The sequence below is a fragment of the Vigna umbellata genome, chromosome 3 (genome assembly GCF_029865625.1).
Source record: "Vigna umbellata cultivar VRB3 chromosome 3, Vumbellata_1.0, whole genome shotgun sequence".
NCBI lineage: Eukaryota > Viridiplantae > Streptophyta > Magnoliopsida > Fabales > Fabaceae > Vigna > Vigna umbellata.
The window spans coordinates 18,649,189-18,666,717 of NC_142167.1; positions in this window are offsets into that span (position 1 = coordinate 18,649,189).

The window sequence follows — 17,529 nt, forward strand, 5'->3', positions numbered from 1 at the left end:
TGCATAGTTTCTACTTAAAAAACTTAATTTTAATTTCTGCCAAATAAATTAGAAACCTTGGACCAGACAATCTCAGATATAATTCACTATTAGCTAGTCATGAGATGAATTAGAAGAATCTAAACTGAAAAATAGGATTACTATATATATAAGATATTGATTAATGTAGCAGCGATATTACCAAAAATAACACTGAGAAGCACTGGCAGTGAAGAATAAACAATTCCAAATACCTGCCAATGTTGATGATGCACTGCAACCGCCAAATTTTTGTGCATAAACAATAGGCGATTTTGACCGAAGTGAACACAATAAGGGAGCAAAACCCCACGTCTCTCGCTGTTATAATTTTTATACCTCAACAACTAAAACCAAACCTAGAACTAGTTCTTGCAATTGCAAGCGATGAAAAACACTCTCTATTCCAAACGTGAAAACTCTGTTGTCCATATATCTAAATCAAGCATTTCTTAAACATGCAAGAAGAAAGAAAACATAGGTATGAAGCATAAAACAGAAAGGGAATAAATAGGAATGAAAATGGAACTAAAAGAAGCAAAGAAAGTGGATGAATTCATTAGGAATCTGTTACTCTCACAATGTGAACAGTCTTAATTGATTTTAATTTTTTGTCTTGAAAAATGTGGAAGAAGAAGGGAATAAATAGAGTTTAGCGAATGGAAGGAAGAAAGGGGTGCATGGTGGCGTGGTGCTGATTCGTCACCGGTCATACGCAGTCAACCAAAAATTAATCTGGTTGTCACGCCGTTTCAGGTTCTTGGACCAAATTCAGAGTCAGGGGAATGTGACTGACACGTGTGCATTATCCCTTCCTGCTTAGGGTTCTCTTTGTCTTCAGGCTTTCACTTTCAAACTCTGCAGCCAAACCAGCCAATTATCCGGTTTGCATGCCTGCACTAAAAAACATGTATAGCTAAAGAACTTTGACCACGTTCTCACCACCCTACCCATAACTATCCCTTCATTATTATCATCCCCCTCATTACCTCTATATCCCTCATATATCCCTTCAACTTCATACATACATACATACAACTGTGTATCTATAGCCATGATATCATGCATTTTTTTCATTTAGTAGAATCAATCTTAAGATTAATAAATATTTATTTCTTTAAATGTAATCTCTTTTATAATATATTTTACGGATATTAAAGAGTTTTGAATATTTATCTGTCTGTTTGGCATGAGTTGAAGGAGGAGTTGAGGGTAATTGAACGAAGGGTTGAAGGGCATTTGAGGAGAAAGTAGGTCACGAGGATCCATAGAAAATTTTGAGAATTTCCAAGAGATGGGAGGAAATGCCGGGAAAGTGCTCGTGTCGCCTCGAAATGAAACACTGGAAAAGGTTGGTTGATGTGTTATGTTTGGAGTGAGTCTCTCTTCTCCTAAATTTGAACCACACAAGGCAACCTTAGCTTCCTAGGTAGGTTTAGGTTTGTTTCTAAAGCATGGGACTGATCCAGATACCATAACCAATCAGACAAAACACACATACCATATTGTAAACAGTAAAATCAAATTCCCTGCATATAAGCAACCACTTCTTGTGCATGTATGTGTGCTCCTGTGGGATTTCCAAAACTCCCAAGTTCGATCTCATTTATAGGAACTTGGCTTTTGAAAATATAAGGGAATTAATTCAGTGCACACTCATTAAAACATATACACTCAATTCTTACATGTATTTCTGAAAACATGCTCATAATAATATGTTTTCTATTTCATTCAAAAAACATAAAAGGTTCTTCCATATTTCAAAATATTTTGTTTTCCTTCCAAAATATTTCAGATGCATATGTATCTGTGACATTCACTTTTCATCTCTGAAGGTTAACGAGCTCCACATCTGCATTCTAATTATACTCATTCTTTTAAAAATCACGTTACCACGTTGTGTAATAGGAAAAATCTATCTCTCTACAAAGTTTTTTTAAATAATGTGAGAAATTTAATTAGGGTATGAGAAAAATGTTTATATGTAAAAAAATTACCATTTTATACCATTTTGGGTATCAATTAAGATACAATAAATTAACATTAAATTAGAACATATACAAGCATAAAGCATCGTGGTGTATACACCCACATAATTTCATTATATATCATGATGCATAAATTGATAATTATTAATGTAGAAACCAATTCTTTTGGTAACTATATTAGTGATACATTTGAAGACCAATTTATGATTATAGTGATGAATTAGATATTATTTTACTTACTAATAATTTTTAGTTTATAAATTGATTATAATGACTAGTTTTTTTTTCACTAAAATTAGTCATTATTTAAAGATTTCCTCGTATTGTATTACATAATTACTTTTTAAAATTTTTTAAGTAAGTAAATTTTTATTAATTTTTTTAATACTTCTATTTACCTTTTAATATATATATATATATATATATAAAATTTATAAATTTAAATTTTATTTATTTTTTAGAAATTTAAATTGTTTTTATTTTTCAATCTAAACTGCTATTACTTTTTTTTATTATTTTGTGTAACTTTTATAAAACATATGTTACTTTAATTTGTAACGTTAAATCTTTTTTAACTTGGACTGTATAAAAAATTAAAAAATAAAACATCAAATGCTAAAAAAATGAAATAATTAATTTTCATTATAAACATAAGATTATAAAATGAAAATAGGTAGTGATAGGTAAAATGGAAATTAAGATGATAAAAATATATATTAAAATATAAAGGATACAGAAAAACAAAAGAACACGATTTTGTATTAAAATATTGTCGATGAAAAAAAAAGTATATAAACATAAGATAAGTGATGAGAAATTTTATCTTGAAATCTACTTGGGTCTTGGAAAAAGTTCCTATACCATCTATAAGTCCAACTCATATGTAAAAAATAAATATATTTGATACTATTACTACGTTAAATATACACAAATTAAAATGTTTTGAATAAAATACACGTAAATTGTGTCAGAAAACACGATTTCAGACCAAGAATTCATGCTTGTAACCACGATTTCGGTCTGTAATTTTTAACCACCTTGTCCTATTTATTTATTGTGTTTTATACCTCGTTTTTTATTTTTAAAGTTTTTTGGAAGATCGAATTTAGAAGCACTTTAGTATTTTTTTTATTTTAAATTTTTCTTAAACCATGATTATGAGTACAATTTTAGGATTTAAGATCTGTTAGTATTTAGTTTTTTATTTAGGTTTTTTGGAAGTGTGCACGTTTTCTATGTTTTATAGCTTCTTCTTTTTAAATCCAGCTAAATAAAATTCTAACTAAATCCAATTGATTAAAATTCCAGAAACATATTCAACCAAAAAATATATTTTTAAAAACGCTTTATTTTTTTAAGTTAAGAAAAGAACAACAACAAAAATTGAGTACAATTTCAAAAAGAAATAAAAATAATAATAAAAGGATAAATCTTACTCTAAACATAATTTAAAATAATAATAATAATAAAAGTATGGTTATAAGGACAACTCTTTATAAAAACAAAACAATGTGACATAAAAACACTCTTAGAAAAAAACCTTCAAAGAATGCTTAAAAGCACAACAATGGGCTTAGGCTACATCTAGATGGCATTAAATTCAGAAGGGTGTTGCTCCCTCCACCTCCACAGTCTTCTCCCTCCACCTCCCCAATTATCTTTAATTCCAATTATATCCTTAAAGTTAAAATTTTTTATTTTTATTATTTTATTATTTTAATATTTTAATATTTAAATATAAACTAATATAAATATACATTATTAAAATACATTAAAAAGATATTAAAAAATAATAAATCAAAATATTAAAATATCTAATAAAATAATAACAGAAACATAAAATTAAAACAAAGCTTAAACGGATGACATCCTTCAACGGATGTCAACATCCGTTTAAGGCAAAACGGATGTCGACATCCGTTTTGCCTTAAACGGATGTTGACATCCGTTGAAGGATGTCATCCGTTTAGGCTTCGTTTTCATTTTACGTTTTAGGGTTAAAGGATTATTGGAAAGATTATTGGAAGGATTATTGGAAGGGTTTAGGGTTTAGGGTTTAGGATTATTGGAAGGATTATGACTACGTACCTGGAGAGGAACCACGACAAGCACATTACACCACAAACGCACTGCACCACGTACTGCACCGAAAGCAAGAGGAAGATTGCTTGATAATTCTTTTTACGATCACTGAGCTTTGCAGAAAAATATTTTACTCATACAAGGAACGACGTAGGTTATCAGTGAAATATGTTATAAATGAGTAAAATTAAAAAACAATAATTCTAAAAATAAAATTTTACTGAGGGGCAAAATAGTAAAGGAGAGGTGGAGGGAGAAGGCTGTGGTGGTGGAGGGAGCAACACCCAATTCAGAAACAATTTGGACCTAAAAGTAGATTTGAGGCCCAAAACCTACAGTTAAAACGCTGAAGAGGGTTTCATCCTGTACCTCCAAGCATTTTATTCTGTACCTCTAATTTTCTAATATTCGCTTAATTAAGTTAGGTGGTTATTTAATAATTTTTTGTTTATTAAAAATTTATGTGTCCAGTTGACTGCTACTCCATTTTTCTCCTATAGCCAAACATGCATTTTGCATTGACTATACCCGTACATTGACTACACCTCTGCACCCCTTATTGCCTACACTCTTGCACCCCTACACTTCATTTGAGTTGGAACTCTGTAATAACTTTTTTTTCTCTTGACTATTTTTCTTTCTAGTTCATATCAATAGTTATATTTGAGTGAGTGTGATATTGAAAATTAAAGAAATTTGAAAGGGGTTGGTAGTGTTTGAGTGCAGTTTGGAGTGGTGCATCAGGAAGCTTAACTTGTTTTGTGTGGTACATTTGGAGTGCTTTGTAGTGGTGCATTGATATTGTCGGAGAAAGGTTAATATTTAATTTTTAGTTAATCTGTTGCATGTTAGTATTTTATTTTTGGTTTTGCATTTGCATGTTAGTATATTATTTTTGTTTAATCTCTTGCATGGTTACAGTAGAAAACTAATTGATTTTATAATCAAAAAATGTACACATTGGTTATTGATAACCGATGCAAGCCTGATAGGATATAGACATTCTATGTGAGTAGCTTCGGATATTCATATCTGATTAACATTTTACTTATATGAAAGATTTAAATTATATTATGTATAAATTACTTGTTTATATTAGTTTATATTTTTTTTAATTTTATGTATTAATTTATAATGTATTATATAATTTTTAATTAATATAAATTAATTTTATGAATTTACTAAAATTAATAAAACTATTTTTAAATTAAAATAAATTTAAGATCAACCTATATCATATATGGAAATTCGAATATACCAAAAATCAGATGTGATATCCGATGCACAAGGATGTCAAAATCCAATTCAAGTTTAATATATTATATAAAATTTTATTATATTACTTATTTATTTATTTTATTACTTTTTAATTATTTTTAAAATTATGTATGATTTTGTATAAGTATATAATGTAAATATATAATTTTTAATTAATATAAATTAATTTATATTAATTTATTAACATTAATAAACTGTTTCTCAATCAAATTAAGTTAATATCAGCATATGTAAACCCGAATGTATCCAATCTGGATATCCGATTTGTACTATTTCGGATGTGAACATCGATTACATTTTAATATGTTATATAGAATTTGATTATATTACTTATTTAATTATTTTCTTAGTTTAAAATTATGTATAATATATAATGTAATTATATAATTTTTAATTAATATAAATTAATTTCTATGAATTTATTAATTTACATCGGATATGAAAATCTGATTTTATATAAGAATAATACCTGTGCATTTACAGTGTGAATCTTTGACCACTTTTACTTTTTCTAAAACAAATATTAAAACCTTGTTAATTAGGATAGTTTAACCATTTTTTAAAATTTGGAGGTGTAGGATGAAGGACTCGGAGGTGTAAGATGAAACCTCAACTCTGAAACTAGCGTCAGTTTCTTATCTTTAATCATGGGCAAAGCAGGCCCAAAATGCCTAGTGGCCCAGCAGGGAATGTTTGCAATTTGATTTTCCGTGATATAAGAGCGGGCTGAATGACTTCTCCAATCACTAACCAAGAATAACTCTTGATTAAATTGATAATATTCTGATTATTATTGAATGGTGATGATACTATTAGTTATTCAAAATATACTGAAACATTTTAAGAAAGAGTGTAGATTCTCTTCGGTGTTCAACAAACTTCCATAAGAAATATTATAATCAAATAGAAAAAGAAGTACACTATATAGTAACTATGCGTAATATTTTTACAAGTTTAAATATGTCATAGGTTTGTAGCTATTTTGCGTTTAACTTCTGTAAGAAAAAAAATGGTTTCTCACGTCTGAAAATTTTTACAGATATCAATTCGTTTTTTCTTAAACCTATTTCGTTCAAAGACACCTCATAAGATTAAGAAAGATTATAAATTATTTAAGAATTAAGGTGAAAAATAATTTAAATGTATCTTTTTATTTCAGTTACTTTTTAAAATTAAAATGGTAATGGATAAAAACAATACCGTGAACCATTTATCGCAACGGACTTTTAGTTTGAGTGTTCTGCAAATATAGCATATCGGATAATGATACTTTGACAACATTTTTTTGACAACATTTTAACACTGTCTACGTGTCATTCTGTGATTGGTCTATATTGGTGTTTATGATTATTATTATTGATTGTGGAATAATTTTGGATCAATCACAGAATGACACGTAGACAATGTTAAAATATTGTCAAAAAAATGTTGTCAAAGTATCATTGTCCTAGCATATCTTTTAGTCCATGCCATTGTGTTTTTTTCTATTTGATAGAAACCAAAATAAATAAAAAGGAGTGTTTCAGAATGAAAAAGTCTTTAAAAGGATAAAAGAGTTTCTGTTTAAGATTTATTTGATTTCTTTTGGGAAATTGAATAAGAATGTAAATACTTTAAATAAATAAAATTAACCCTGAATTATGGAACCCAAATCTCATCGACCACACCCCGAATCCTAAACCTCATCAAAACCAAATCTCCGACAAGATTCTGACATAGATCATCAACCTCGGTTTCCTCGAGCACCCTTATGATATGGATTCATCTTTTTAATCAAATGCCGTTTTACATTTCTCGGAGAATGTTTCGAATCTTCATTATTCACAGTTCATTTCATTTCTTCAAGGTCTTGAAATGCAAGCAATTAGTCTCCCCTTAATCTTCATTTAAACTTGATTTTTATATAATCATATACTATATCAAACAATGAAACGTATTAGAAACGTGGACCTTTTATAAGTTACGAGAGAATAACTGCGGAACAATAAACAGCAGATTTGAAAATAATCAAATGCCTGTTGAAATAATTTAAATAACCTTGATGGATACATAATGATCTCCATGTTGTTATAATGATGGATGATGGAAAGATCGTGTTATAATGGGTAGAACATGTATATAAAGCAATTAATAGACAGCAGTGGATTCGCATGCTGACATGCATGGGATACTGAAATCTGAGATGATTAGGTTTTAAGTGTTTAACCAATACCTGAGCTTATAAATGTTCCAAGATATCAGATTCTGATAACCCTGCATCTTCAAAATAGCCTTGTCCCTAGCATGTCACAATGACCACACCATCGCAAACCATAAGACATTCATTCCAACTTTCCATGCTGTCCTTGTCTACCTTAATTAATCCATGCAACTGCTGATTTTGAAACGATCCATATGTATTTGTTGACTCATTCAGCTCAAGTTATTTCCATTTGCTTAACTTTTCTACCATCATCTATCATCATAATCTCTTCCCGTATTGCAAGTTAGAATAGAATTTAACTTCAAAAAGTTTTTTACAATATATCTATCCGGTCAATAGTTAGATCATATAGTCAACTATATTAGACCAGTCAGTCTAAACATGTGGAGAACGATTGGTCAAACTAAAATAAATTAACACCAAAACTATTTCTTTTAAAGGTTGAATTATGATTAGTTATCTTTAAACTGTAATTACTGACCTTAATCAAAATACATTACAAAGTTGATAAATAGTTAAGTTGTTGGAGGTAAAAAGGTAAATTACGTATTAATTACTTATTTATTATTCATACTCTCTGAACTAAAAGATTAAAATTTGTTAAAAAAATTTCATTCAAATATAACTGAGTAAGCTACTTAAAAACTGTGTTAATACAATAACAATAACAAATTATAATTTTCAAAGTATGAAAACAACACTCATGTGGGTTGTTTTTATTGAATGCTAAAAACAATCATTATTTATAGAAGATTGTTTGGCAAGTCCAAACACCGCATCAATGCTTCACTAAAATACTATTTTTTTATAATTTTTTGTGGATTTTCCTGATGATTTATATATATATATATATATATATATATATATATATATATATATATATATATATATATAACTAAGTAGGTGAGTTATTTGCAAATTTTCACGAATTTTGAAAATTCCACAAAATATTCCCATTGTAATTTATTCAATAAATTTAATCTTTTAAGCAAATTCTAATATCCACGCTTATAAAAGCTTACTAATATTTGATAATTAAATTTAATTATATGACCAATTGACCATCTCTTACTTTATTAATTAATAAACTATCATTGAACGACTTAAATGTTAGTATAATAATATTATTATAAAAAATATTAATTAATTATATAACAATGAATTATCAAAAATTGTTTCTCTCTTCTTAATCCTTTGTTGCCTGCACCTTCTGCTACCTACAACAAAATAAAAAATAAACTCTTCAGCATGAAACTATAATGTAGTAAGATATTGACTCCTATGTGTAAATATCTAAAAAGACTGGGTTTAATTTCAGTTGTGTGTGTGTGTGTGTTATATTATATTTGATTTTTTTTTTCATACCCATTGCATACTCAAAATATTAATTAAATCTATGTAGTCTGTTACATTCACGTCAAACATAAATGTTTAGTTCCTGATTCTTTTTCATTCTTTACATTTTTTAAAATTTTCATCTTTTAAAATTGGGTCACTGTTCTTTTGTAACAATTATCTATCTCAATTTTACTATAATACAATTGCCCTTTTCACGATTTAAAAAACATGGAATTTTATCACTCTATATATGTACTTACTTGAAAACATGTCCAAACTAAAAATAACTCTAAAAATAATGGAAATCTTATACAAATTACCAAGCAATCAAAATTGAAAAATGAAAAATAAGTTTTCTGTGATTACCCATAAAGTTTATCTAAGTAAAGAGAAATTTCTTCTATTAGTCTCTTCAAAAGCGTTTTCCTGGTATGTTACGGATCAATGATACGTAATGAAGAAAACAAATAGCTACAGGCAATCATTTACTTTTGACTTAATAATATACTCACTTTTAAGTAGAGCGTATGTGTTATCTGAATAGATTCGAGATAAAAACAAAAATTATCTTATGTTTTTAAATTATTGTGTGGAATATTTATTTTTTAATCCAATTGGCTTTTTTAGTAAATTTTTTACATTAATTCTTTTGTTTGTACAGAAAACTTAATTTAGTTAAAGAACTTAACTCCTTTGTACTCAGCAACATGTTGATAAACATCCAATTTGATTATAAAAGAAAACTTGCAGAGTTTAGTTTGAAAAACGTACAAAGTTCAAACCAATTTAATATTATCTAATTTTGCAGTTCAGTTTACTAATTTAAAATGGTCTGGATAAGTGATAGTGCACTCGTACTTACGTGAGAATTTTCAAATTATTTGATCATGAAAAGTTGTTTTTTACGATATTACACAAAACTTTCATAACAAAAGCTAAATAAAAATAATGGCAAAATGCTTCATCTTATCCCACTTTGCTTCCACTCTATATATTTGTCCTTCTTGTTAGCTTTAATATATATATATATATATATATATATATATATATATATATATATATATATATATATAGATATAGATAGATGGATAGATAGATATAAAATACATGTATAGCTCATTATGCCAACCAGAATGTGTAATGATAGTATACTAGAAATTTGTTTATGCCAGCAATATATAATAAAGAGGCTGAACCCAGAAGAATATATAAAAGAAAGCTGAAGAGATAAAATGCAAAATGAGAAGTTGAACAATTTACGGCTCTGCTATATGACAACGTATAAAGAGAAACGTTGCTTTGTATCTTCTCCATGATGAGATGCAGGTGAGGCTTCCAGGTGGATGCAACCATATATGAAAATGCAAATCATCAACATCATTCTAAAATAACTCACTTCTGTACCCTTTTCTTTTTCTGACAAATGATACATAATTGCTTCTCATGAAAACTTAGGGATACCTTTATCAAAGAAAAGATACACAAAAACTTAAACGCAGTTAAGCTTCAATGATAACAACCGTGTGCAGGCCTCACAAAAATATCAGAATAACACAGGTAATAATTATATAATTAATATATCATCATGCTAACAATTTCTTATTTATTTTTCTCTTTCTTTTCTTCATTGCAGAAAAGCATGACAGAGATTTATTGTATTCAATAGTTTCTGTATGTCACCCACCATCAAGGAGTCAGCTTTTCGGTCTTGCTTTTCATCTACTTGGACAAGGTCCAGTAAGAAATCAAAATTTCCTTATAAGATCTTATTAATATTTAATCATCACTAAATTAAGACCATTGAACGTGGAACTGACTACACATGCATAAATGTTTGTCCCATATATTTCTGATACGTGAATGAATTTGTGCGTATACAAAGCAAAAGCATAAGCATTAGCTCAATTATTTATTTGAAAAATCTGAGTTTAGTTGATTTTAGTTGAGCTGCGCTGAGATTGTTGCATCGGTAGAAAAGTAGGTGAAACTAACAGAAATTTATGATGTTTGATACATAATATATACATAATTAATGAATCGTATAAGCTAGTGTATTTTTCATTCTTCCACCTAACATAGTAATTTTTAATAACCGTATGATGTAGATTTAATTTACAAGGCACTTCGCATATTAATAGAAGCCTAAAGAATTAATTTTGTAAAGGAATTCTTTTGGGTGGTTGGATGATGGCCGACAATGGCATCAACAAAGTGTAAAGAGCTTTTCTCTTTAAAGTACAGAGATGTTCCAAACTTTGACATGGGTGGAGGAATATAATTACTACCAGTACATTTTTATATCTCTGTTTCTTTTTCTTCGCTTTACTTAAGCTTAGGTGGAAGCTTATATTTTCTTCCTGCGAATGATGACCGACAGGAAAGCATATGGTGAAACTTCAAAGTTAATGTAAAGTTATGTTTCAAAATTTGGAGTGGGGCTATTGTGTCTTCAACATGTATGAACTCAAACGATAGACCAAAAATAAAATAGTATAAGATTTCTCATGTAACCTAAAGTTGTATTATATGGGGTTTTGGTTGTGGGGTTCTTTTCCGAAGAGCTCTTCCTTAGGTTGCATACTTTGTAACACCTAAGTCTTATATAGGACTAAGCTCCCACAAATTGCCCTACAACATCACATGACAACTTGCTTAGCTTTCTAATAAACAAACTAAAAGCTATCTTCTTTACTTTAATCTAACCCATTAGAGTTTTCATTAAGCATAGAAAATATGGTGAGTATAGAAATTTAGTTTATCTTTTCGGGTAGTTTGTGTATGTTTATATAGAAACTTAGTTATTGGTAGGCGTTTTAAGATTTATCGAAAATACACGAGTCTAATTTATAATAAGAAAATCTAAAATTTTAAAAAACTAAATTAATAAATTTTTTACTTTATAAAATATTCAACCTTTTCATTTTTTCTAATTACTAAATTTCAATATACTACATTAACTTCAAATTTGTAAATAAAATCCCTATATGGACATGGTACTTGTATGAAGTTTATATAATTATAAATAAGATGAATTAATTTTCTTATAAATTATGTGGTGGCTTGCTTTAAACTGTCTATACTTATTGTTTCAAATTATTATAATACGAAACAGGTCAAGTAATTAATAATTATAATTCATTTAATTCTTCTAGATATCAAGATAATGCAAAGGTGTTTAATTAATGAATTAGGTAAAGAAAGTAGCTAAGCTATACCTATCTATCAAATGATGATTCCTTGTAATAATACAAGGCACTTTCTATTATATAAACAACATAATTAATTATCACTATTCAATACGACATCAAAGATATTCATGAGATGTATCCAAGATTTATAGACATTACAATAATGGATTCATCAATCCATCAAGATTTACACGTGATTTCAACTACTATATATGAAAAGTATAATTGAATATATATATATATATATATATATATATATATATATATATATATATATATATATATATATAAAGGATACTGGGTAGTACCTATAATGGTTTATCCTTGAAGGAAATAATAAGAACGTTTTAAAGTAAAAATGCAAGAACCACAAAGTTTATTTAAATAACTCAATAAATAATTATAAACGCACTGTGAAATATCTTGAAATTACCTTTTTAAAATATTAATTCAGAAAATGAGATCTTACTGAGAATTATTGTCTAGATTTATTGCATGTTAGCATATACAATTAATTTTTTGGGAGGGAAAAACAACACGTGTAGCAGAATTATAAAAGTAACAAAAAATTCTACGTCGCTGCTCTCTTAAACATATATTAATTTGGTTTATAAAATAATTTTTTAAAATGCAGAACTTGCTTGGTAGTGTTACACAGAAGTCATGACATATTCACATATGAAATAACTAGTATAGTTTTTAAAATTTTCACTGATTAAAACAATTAACTCATTCATAATTAAAACCACATTGGATTACTTCATTGTGAATGTGTATCTAATGGTTGAGGCCTACAGTGTAAAATTTTTATTACGAAAATAAAAATAAGTTTTGGACACACTTATATAAAGATATATATAGATGGACCCATTGGAACACTGTGTGCTACTCAGCCTCCAAACATTCAATAACACCTAATTTTTTTTCCTCATTTTAGAAACAAAATAATGCATAGTTCTTTTTTATATAAACTTGAAAATAGATTGGAACACTTTACATTTTTATTGGAAAAAACAAAAATATTTTATAACTATAATAAAGTATTTAGGGTATTCCAATCCATTTATAATATTCTTTTGTGATGTATACATTGTAAAATTTCACCCACATTCTATAAAATATATTTTTCATGATATTGGGATTGACCCTTACATTAGCTCTCTACAATTTATCTAATAAAAATTATATTTAAATAGTGATTGAAAAATTTCTTATATTCTTCGTTATGAACCTTCGATGAAGATTTTTTCAGGTAAATTGCTTCCTGTCTTCAATCAAGTATGCATATAAATTAGAAATATAGTATCACTTCCAAGGTCAATATATATATATATATATATATATATATATATATATATATATATATATATATATATATATCATAAAGTTGTATTTCTTTTTAGCTCATCATCTCTTTAAATGAGGTGACTATAGAACGGTGTCTAAAGTCATGTGTATATAGAATTTTTTTTTTCTATAAGTTGCAAATATAAGCACATAGTAAAAGGTAATAATGTGTGTTTTTCTATAAATAAATTGTTTTTATAAAAAATTGAAATAAAAAAATATTTTTTAATAAAAGAAATTAAAAAGAAAATGAATTCTAAAAAGTTAGGATGGTGATTTTATTATTAAAATTTAATCATTTCAAATTTTATTTACTTTTTTTAAGTATTTATGGTGGCTTGTAAGTTCTTATAAGTATATGTACATTTTGTTAGTGTTTTGTACATTGTTTAAGGTTATATATAATTTTTTCCAATATTTATATATTTAATGTTTGTACGTTTTTGGAAAAGGCATATTGCAATGTGAATAATTTGTTTCAAGTGTCTACAGGGAGAAAAATGCATAAAGCCAATACATTTCTTTCGTAAAAAGGAAAGTTAACCTTTTATGTTGTTTTTATGATCTCAATTGCCATTAATACATGTCCTTCTTAAAAAATTTAACTTTTTAAGTTGCGATTATGATCTCAATTGAGATTAAGAAAATACAATTTCTATGACAGTTAGAGTTATAAATCAACATATATAAATTCAATCTTGTAATGTAAATATCTATGTTTCAAATATTTTATGATAATTGTATTGGAATTAATATAAAAAAGTACTAGTAACTTAATTGTTTTAACGACACATGTTCTTGATTGAAAAAACAATATAAAAAGCTCCTATATGCCTATGTCAATTTTTCAGTTCAAATAAAATGAAAAAACTTAACATAAAAAGTATTTATTACGATATTTTATTATGTGATTAAGTTTAGGGTGATAATAGATAAAAATAAAAACCCGAATTCAAGTACACACCTACCCAAAACAATCACATCATATTTTGAATTTAAAGTGAAATATAAATAAACTATAATTATATGTTTATTGTTTTTTTTTCTCTTTCATAAAACTCCAATATATGTGAATAAAGTTGCATGTTATAATAATGAATTCTTTAATAATAAGTTAGATTTTTTCTTTCTTTCTATCTAAAACCCACAATTTGAAGAGGAAAGTTTGTAAATCAAAAGGTTTATCAATTTATGTCAAAGGAAGCATGATGATTATGTCCTCCACTTGTCTACAAAACTATTAATCTCTCTTTTACTTAAGCACAACTTAAATTTAATTTATCTTTTATGTTGGCATAAAGCCCACACTTTTGACAAAGGCATCTCTAATTCAGAACCCACCCAATGCATTATCAACATGGTCATGGAAAATCCAGATTAATTAGTGGCTTTTCATATCACCAATTGTAATTATCATTCTGAAGTGCAATACCAGTTGTCACGTAAATTCTAACTAATGGAATATCAAATACGTGAAACTCCATTGACACTGTTGTCTTTAATTAGTCTCTTCAAATAAAGTGAATTTTGTTTTTATCTCCAAAACTAATTTCTTATAATTTTTCATTTATAAAGTATCGAATCCTAAATATTTTATTTTGAAGCTCAACGTGATGGCTGAGTAGCTCATTAGCATAAATATATATATATATATATATATATATATATATATATATATATATATATATATATATATATATAGTGTGTGTGAGTGTGTGAAAACGGCGAAAATAAGGACAAAAACAATGAATTGGTAGCCGTTTTTGTTGTACTAATGTTTAAAAGCAATTATATGTTACTGTATTTTATAACTATATGTATTCCTCCGAGCTAAACCCTAAGATGATTGATGAAACTGATTGAATGAAATGGTATAATAATATTAAATGAGGACAAATTTATGTGTTAGTTTAATATATAAAGAAATGGAAGACACATGGCAGAGAAATAATTGAAAGGTGTAATTTATTAAGGTGATTATAATTTGGAGTTTGTTTATTAATTGGTTGGAAAGAAAATGGAATTAAGTATAAATGGTGTTTTATTAATTGATAATTAAGGAAAGAAGCAGTGGTGAAATGATATCGGATGCACGTTCCCTTAGATTAGGGGAGCCCCCATGTGATAATCGTAACACCAATCTGTGTTTATCATTTTTGTTTGGCTCTATGCATCTTTTTCTTTTTGTCTTGCACGTGTGCCTTTTCTTCCTTTCATTTCTACAAGTGAAATCATCCTCTCACGCCACCCTGCGTTTCTGCTTTATCTTACTCCTATTCTCCACTCATGCTTCTCATTTTTTTTTCATCTTATTACTGTATTTATGTATTCTTATCATTAAAAAACAAAATCTTTTTTTCGCTGGCTTCCAGAACTATTGGTAGTTAGATTTTAATTGTTTAGTTAAAATTAAGCTGTCATATCTTAATTAAGTTATTGAACTCTATTTCTTATTTGGTAATAAAAGTTTCTCATGTGTTAATTAAACCCACAGTTTGCGTTTAACATCTACATCAAAGTTGTTTTTTTCTTTTTAGTCAAAAAGAATTTATAAATGTCAATATACTTAGGATACATCAACCAATTTAGAAGCAAAATATAATATACACAATCAGTTTAAAGAAACCACATGTTATAGGAGATAAAGATAGCAGTCCATATAATAAAAAAGTATCTTCCATCTAAAATAACCCTAGAAAAATTCAGTAAACTAACTCTTTATACTGTTTCAGCTGGATTTAGAACCCTAATCCGAAATATTCAAAAGTTGTCTGCTCTGATGTCCAGTTGTGATGTCTTCTCTCTTCTCCTGGTCCAAGCTGCGGGGGAGGATGCCTGCAAAAGACACTCCGACGCTCAAATCAGTGACCTTACATAGTAATCTTGTAATCAAGATTAGTCATCAGAGCTCTAAGTTTAGTTCAAGTTCAAGTTACCTGTACTCGACAATAAATGACAATTATTTTTCATTAACTCTCCGACAGTTATTACTTATTAATTACCTTAACGGCTGATTTAATCGATCGGTTCACTCACCTGAGAGATATCATCGGTCGGGCTGATTTTACCGATCGATTATTGACTTGAGAGGTATCATCGGCCCGAAAAGTATCATCGGTCGAACGACTCTTCAGCACCTTCACCGTTCGGTCGGCTATGAGCCATAGTAACATTAACAAAATTATAAAGTATCTTCAAACAAAGAATTATCCCGATTATTGTTATCTTATAGAATTCCATTATAATTTTATATAAAAAAAAAAAAAAAAACCCATGAGTTAACTAGTTTAATTCTTCTTCGTCTTCTTTTGTACGCTCCTTCTTGGAGGTTCTAGTTAAGAAACATGTGCTGAATATTTTGAATTGCTTTATGTACTGAGTCCATCAAAAGTCTTTTCAATTGCTTTACATTTTGAGTTCATTGTCGTGATAGTAAATCAATCAATACATTTTTATGTTTTCTTTATATTTTATCATTAATAACAATATTATCATTATTATTACTTTTGTCATTATTCTAATTGATATGTAGCGCATTATTATTCAAATAAATTAATTTAGACGCATCTGAATTACGTTACTTAAATGCCATGCCACCCTAAATATTTTTAAAAGAATTAGGGCCCTTGAGTATTGTAGAAGTGATTTGCTCACCTCATCTGCAAGAAATCCGCAATACAAAACAGTGTTTGTGTTCTACAATATATTATCAAAAAAATGTTTGAATTAAAAAAAAAAAATCACTTATTTGACATTGTCTATTTTTTATTTCATGTATATACTTATATGTTTCAACGCTTTACGTAACCTTGGTGTATTCATGAAGGACATATATATCTCAAAATAATGTGTAACAACCAAAGACAACGAATGTGAGGAAAGGAAAAAAGAAGTTGCATGGAACAGAACCATTTTACAAATGACCAGAATTAAGGTTAAAAATAAAAGTAATTCTGTTAGGGTAAAGTTGACCGGAAATGACTTTGGTGAGATGAATAAGATTTGAGTAAAGTGTGATTAAACGCATAATAATGAGAATAAAGAAAAAAATAATAATAATGGGGTATATCTATAAAAAAGAAACACC